Source organism: Microtus oregoni, unplaced genomic scaffold (assembly GCF_018167655.1).
Source record: "Microtus oregoni isolate MIOR12 unplaced genomic scaffold, Mior012 000018F_ref0000195, whole genome shotgun sequence".
Classification (NCBI taxonomy): Eukaryota; Metazoa; Chordata; class Mammalia; order Rodentia; family Cricetidae; genus Microtus; species Microtus oregoni.
The window spans coordinates 22,966,999-22,972,998 of record NW_024543077.1 but is presented as its reverse complement, the minus strand read 5'-3'; the positions used below and the strand labels follow the sequence as shown (position 1 = coordinate 22,972,998).

The following is a 6,000-nucleotide window of genomic DNA, read 5'->3' as shown; positions in this document are numbered from 1 at the left end:
AGGAGCTGGACTTGACCGAGCGGCAGCGGCCGGCGCCACGGCCCTTCCTCCTGCCCTGAGAGCGGCGCAACCGGGGAGGATGGGGCGGCTGCGCGGTGCTCCTGGCTCCCGGTGGACGGCGCGCGCAGTGGACTAGAGGTCACCGGCTCGCCGCGACAGGGAGGCGGCTGCGGCGGAGGAGACCTGCAGCCTGCGGCATCCAGCCGGGAGAAGGAACTGTAAGTCGGCTTCACGGCTTGGCTCTGGCCGAGTTCACACCCTTCCGCATCTCTTAGAGCGAGTGTGCCCGTTGTCCCTTCTGTCCCCATCCCCGAACAGGTACAGCAGCCTCTCCATCCCGCGGGGTTTCTCTTGCTCACGAGTTTGCAAGCCTCCGGGTTTCCGCAGCGCCTCGTCCCTCTGCCCTCTAAAGATTCGTGTCCTCCTTCATCTCCTGTAGAACCCGGAGCTCACTGCCTCCGCAGGGTTGAGGTGTGAGAAACCTCGGATTCCTCCGACTCCGAGGACCTGAAGGACCAGGGAGCGGAGTGAAGAGGTTAAAAGTGCTTTGTGGGATTGTCATGGGTGAGGGGGATAGGTGCAGATGACATCGTTGGACGACCTTTATGTTGGTTGGTTTTGCCCCCCAAACAAAAAAGAATGGATGCTCCTCTGTACCCTCATTCCTGTCCCTGTTTATGGGAACTGTTCTTACACTGATGTTGGAGTTGGAGGAAACTGGAGCTGGAGCTGTGATGAAGCAGCTCCTGAAGAGGTTTTATTCCCACAAGCTCCGTTCATAAGGAAAGGCACCTTGAAAAATCTTGTATTGCAACGACCTATTCCAGGAAAGCTTTACTTGTCTGAAAAATGGATGTAGAGACGTTTGAATTTTTAGTTAGTATACTTTGAATACTGTTCATTTCTTAGTGTTTTGATTGCTGTTTCTCTAGACTTTTCCACATTAAATTTTAGTTTGTTTTTTAGTCTACTTCTGCAGAACTTTCCAGAAATTAGGTTAAAATATAATTTTAATACTGTCAGGGATTGAACAATTGCTGTCATGTATCTTCATGTATTTACTGCTTTCCAAGGCATTGTAGAAAGCAAATGATAATCTCAAAATAATGGTACTCTGTACGTTGCAGGTTCTGTTATTATTCCGTAAGCTACTCTAAGGTAGGATGGTAGCATTGTTTTTGGAAACTATTATTTCTTTAGGAACAGTAAGTATGTTTAGTCACCTCCCTCCCAACATCCTTTTAGCAGTCCATTCTGTAACTTTCCACTTCCCAGGCCTTAGTATTAAGCAGGCTCAGAAGATGTAGCTCCAACTGTCTTCAGGAAATACACTGTGGGACTCCTCACTTCTGAGAGAGCTGATTGTCTTCCTTCTCCTTTCCTGGGTAGGTTCACTTGTGAATGAAGTGCATATATTTATACAGCCTACCCTTAGGTAAAAGATCAAAGGTATTTTCTTATATGAGTAGATACAGTTGATGGAAGAAGTAATGAATTATTCTCCATTGGTGGAAGTGAAAACTTTCCTCAGTGCTTTTAATAGTTTATTTATCCCTTTGAGGCTGCATATATCATTCATCTAGGTTAAATTTTTAAGTGTTTCAAATATTGAGTTTTATTTAGCACATATTGTCAAAAAAAAAAAAAAGATTTTGAGAGTCAGCTTAGTATTGCCGGAGGAGTTTCTCTGCATTATCCTAAAAATGCTTAGGTATCTTATTTACCTTCTTAAAATGATCTACCAGCTGTCTCTACAAGGAGCTTGCTTTTGCTTTTTGGTTTGTAAAGACGATAGGTATTTATAACAAAGAATCCTCTTTGCTACTGGAGTGTGAATGCTTCCATGTGCTTTTACTCATGTGGTTAGGATAGATGGTTTGTGTGTGCACACATGTATATACACTTGTATACATAACCTCCCTTTTACTCACATGGTTAGGATAGATGGTTTGTGTGTGCACACATGTATATACACTCATATACATAACCTCCCTTTTACTCACGTGGTTAGGATAGATGGTTTGTGTGTGCACACATGTATATACACTCGTATACATAACCTCCCTTTTACTCACGTGGTTAGGATAGATGGTTTGTGTGTGCACACATGTATATACACTCGTGTACATAACCTCCCTTTTTATTTTGTTTTACTTGGTTTCCGAGTCATTTTCCAGACTGTCCTTAAATTTATTGTATAGCCAGGGTTGAGTTATATCCCTAACTTCACAAAACAAACAACAAGTTCTAGGATGTTTCCTCAGGAGTCAGAAGTCAGATGCAGGCTGTCTGGGGCAGCATGGTGGCTCCACAGTGCTGGCAGCAGTGCCTGCTCCTTGCTCTTTCTGGTTAGTGGTCCTGTCTCACCACCTGTGGTCTTACGGGTGATGCTCTAGACTGAGTAGCAGCTTCTTTCTATTTCTTCTCTCATCATCCATGCATCTGGGTGTGTCAACAGTATCCTGTCTAGTCATGTCTAGAATAGAGCTAGGACAAAAGAGCTGTTCCCTCTTTCCATCCTCAAACAAGTTCTTTTCTCTTCTTTTAGAAAATAATTCAGATTTGGCTTCATGTGACTTAAAATTACATTTAGGTTAGGAACTCGGAACTTTTTTTTTTATAATCTCTTGAGTTGCCACATTTAAAAGGTTTTCATGGCCCCCACACTAAATTATTTACAACCAGAGAGATGAACATGATTGCTTATATTATCAACTTGGAAACCAATATTTTGGAGAGTACAGAAATTTATCATTGTATAGAATAAATGCAGGTTAATTAAAAGAATTTTATGTGCAACTGTAATATGCAATGATTATAAAACTGAATAATGCTGGGACTTCAGAGATGACTCAGTGGTTAAGAGCACTGGCTGCCCTTCCAGAACACCTCGGTTCAATTCCCAGCACCCACATGGCATCTCATAAATGTCTGTAAGTCCATTTCCAGGGGATTTTTCACCTTCACACAGACATACATGCAGGCAATGAAATAAAAATATTTTTTTTAAAAACTCCTTTTCTCGCTTTTGTCCACCATGCCCACCTACACTGTGGCGTGTGGGCGCACGCGCGCATGCACACACACGCACACGCGCACGCGCACACGCGCACACGCGCACGCGCACACGCACACGCACACACACACGTATAAATAGTTAAGAGAACTGAACAGGGCTCAAGGGCAGAGCACTCACTCGCCTAGCAACTGCACAGCCCTGTGTTTAACCTCTAGCACCCTGAAGACAGGTGAACTAACCCTGAGTGTGATCTGGCTCTTGCTCTCCAGGAGTTTACACATAACCAGGTGAGCAGATAAACACTGAGGTACTCCTCCCATGATCAAGTTAGATATCTTATAAGATAGTGAAGGGTTGGCGAGCTATGATCCAGAGTCCTCCATAGTGAAAGTGCCTTTTAAAGTGCAGGCAGGGAATTTTCCCTCTGTGTGTTTATTTGGGACTGAATGGCTGTGGGACCAGGTGATACAGACACTTCCATCTACACAGTATTGCACATATGCCACCTTTACCTGTTGTGTATTTTTAGCTGAAGGAAGTAAGGAGATTGCTCTCCTCGTGTCCTACCGTTCACATAAAGCAGGCCTTAACGAGAATTCTTTGACCTACATTTCCTGGAAATAGGCTATCACAGAAAGCCCTACTGTGCTAAGAGTCAACACAAACCTGAAAAGACAGGTGTTGTCAAGTCCCACCCCCTTCCCTACTGCCGTGAGAGCAGACTCTTATCCTCAGTCATTGTCTACACAACTACCCTCCACCCCCCAAAACCAAAAAATTACAGTAAAGTAGGGAAGTCTTCCCTATAGGTATTGGGTGCTACCTGAAGATATTCTTAGCCTCTGGTCTGAAGTCTCCTGTGCTATATAAACATATTAATAAACTTATATTAACTTTCTAGTAACCTCTTTGTTATACAGCATTAGTCATGACCTTGTGATAGGTAAAGAAAATATATTTCCTTTTTCTCTCCTTCATAAAGGAGGATCTGACTTCCCAAAGGAAACAGTAATGATTTGGAAGAGATGAAAACGATTATGAGCTTTTTCTGCAGCTTTATAAGATTCCTGACTCACTACATAAATTTGACGAGTAAGCTGATCAGCCAAAGCATTTCCTTCACTCAAAGGACCAGGGAGGTCAGTATGAGCCCGCAAATGCCCTACGTAAATGGGTACAGATCGGGCCCAAAGCAAAATTTGAATAGCCAATAACTGCATCTGGACTCGAGATACAGAGGCAATGTAAGCTGCAGTTTCCAACGGTGCAAGAATTTTGCTTATATACTGACTGTCAGTAAAAAGGTTAAATGGAATATCAGCATATTTCTCTAGGGCCATCTGGACTGCAACCAATTGAGCCACCTGAGCAGAGTTAGTATTAACAGACTGAATATCAAAATCAGGAGGGGAAGCTGCTACAGCTCTCCCGGTGGAAGATCCATCAGTAAACACATTTCGTGCTTCTGCCAGAGGCTGCAAAGAAATAACTTTAGGGAAACATACCGGATGATTTTTAAAGAAGGTGACTAACTTATCAGAAGGATAATGATTGTCTAACTTGCAGGGATTAGTGCATAAAAATAAGGTCCAATCTTCAGCAAAATTTTGCTACCAAGTTATTTCTGCCTGGGTATATGGTGTAATAACCTTATCAGGTAACATTCCAAAAGTTTGCAAACTAAGCTTATACCCTTTCTGAATAACACGTAGCGCAGCTGATGGATATGTGATAACAATTTTTACAGGTGACACATGTTCATGTACCCACAGGATGGGTCCTTGCTGCCAAAAAACTCCAGTAGGACTATGCTTGGAGGGGAAAATTATCAACAGCAGTGGCTGACTATAGTCAATAATTAATATGAGCAAAGGCAAGCTTTTCTTCAATTAAAGTAATACATTGCCTTGCTTGAGGTGTTAACTCACGAAAGGAGGTTGGGTCTGGATTCCCCTGCAGAATGTCAAAAAGTGGTTTTAAGTCTCCAGTAGGAATTCCCAGACTGGGCCGGACCAATTTAGGGCTCCAAGCAATTTTTGAAAATCATTCAAAGTTTGTAGTTTATCTAGGCGAAGAGTAACTTTCTGCGGTTTTACTCCTGTCTGCAACAGCTGATGCCCCAAGTATTGATATGGAAACTGTTGTTGTACTTTTTCAGAAGCAATAATTAACCCAGCATGTGCTAGGCATTCTTGCAAGTCAGCAAAAGCCTCAAGGACTATTTCTGGGTCCTGTCCAGCTAATAGGATTTCATCCAAATAATGACTTATATACAGTTGAGAATATTTATACCTTATAGGGGCAATAACCTGTGCCACAAACATTTGGCAAATTACAGAACTATTGGCCATACCCTGGGGCAATGTTACCCATTGGTAGTGCTTGTATGGTTCTTTGAAATTAATGGACGGTACACTGAAAGCAAATTTATCAGAGTCTTCTGGATGCAAGGGAATGGTGAAAAAACAATCCTTCAGGTCAATAACTAAAAGATGATATCCTGCAGGAATACCTACAGGCTGAGGCAACCCAGGTTGAGTTGCCCCCATAATTTCCATGCAATCATTTACTGCTCTAAGATCTTGTAGTAACCTCCATTTACCAGACTTTTTCTTAATAACAAAGATAGGGGTATTCCAGGGAGAAGTGGATGGCACTATGTGTCCTGCCTCTAGCTGTTCCTGGACTAGAGTATGAGTAGCCTGTAATTTCTCCTTACTCAGGGGCCATTGTTCTATCCAAACAGGTTTTTCAGTTTTCCATTTTATAGGAATGCTTTCTGGCTACTCTGCAATGGCCCCTAGGAAAAATTTCCTAACCCTGCACTCTGTCCAGGTGACTGTTGTATTATTTTCTTGTCTGCTAAAATCTGCACATCTCCCTGCAGATTTTTGCCCAAACCCTGACCAGGGACAAAGCCCTGCTTTGATAGCATACACTGCACAGGTTCAGTGGTCAGAACTGCTCCCATAGCTTGCAAA

At 42.9% G+C, this 6,000-nt stretch overlaps 1 protein-coding gene across 1 annotated transcript in view; it reads left to right on the top strand.

Annotated features, from left to right (window-relative positions):
* The first annotated feature begins 138 nt into the window (after window positions 1-138).
* The window catches only part of LOC121458985 (zinc finger protein 431-like), a 72,045-nt gene continuing 66,183 nt past the window's right edge, over window positions 139-6,000 (top strand). The window contains exon 1 of the mRNA XM_041668438.1: window positions 139-218. The gene's annotated coding sequence lies outside the window, so the exon portion shown is untranslated. The remainder of the gene's footprint in view (window positions 219-6,000) is intronic.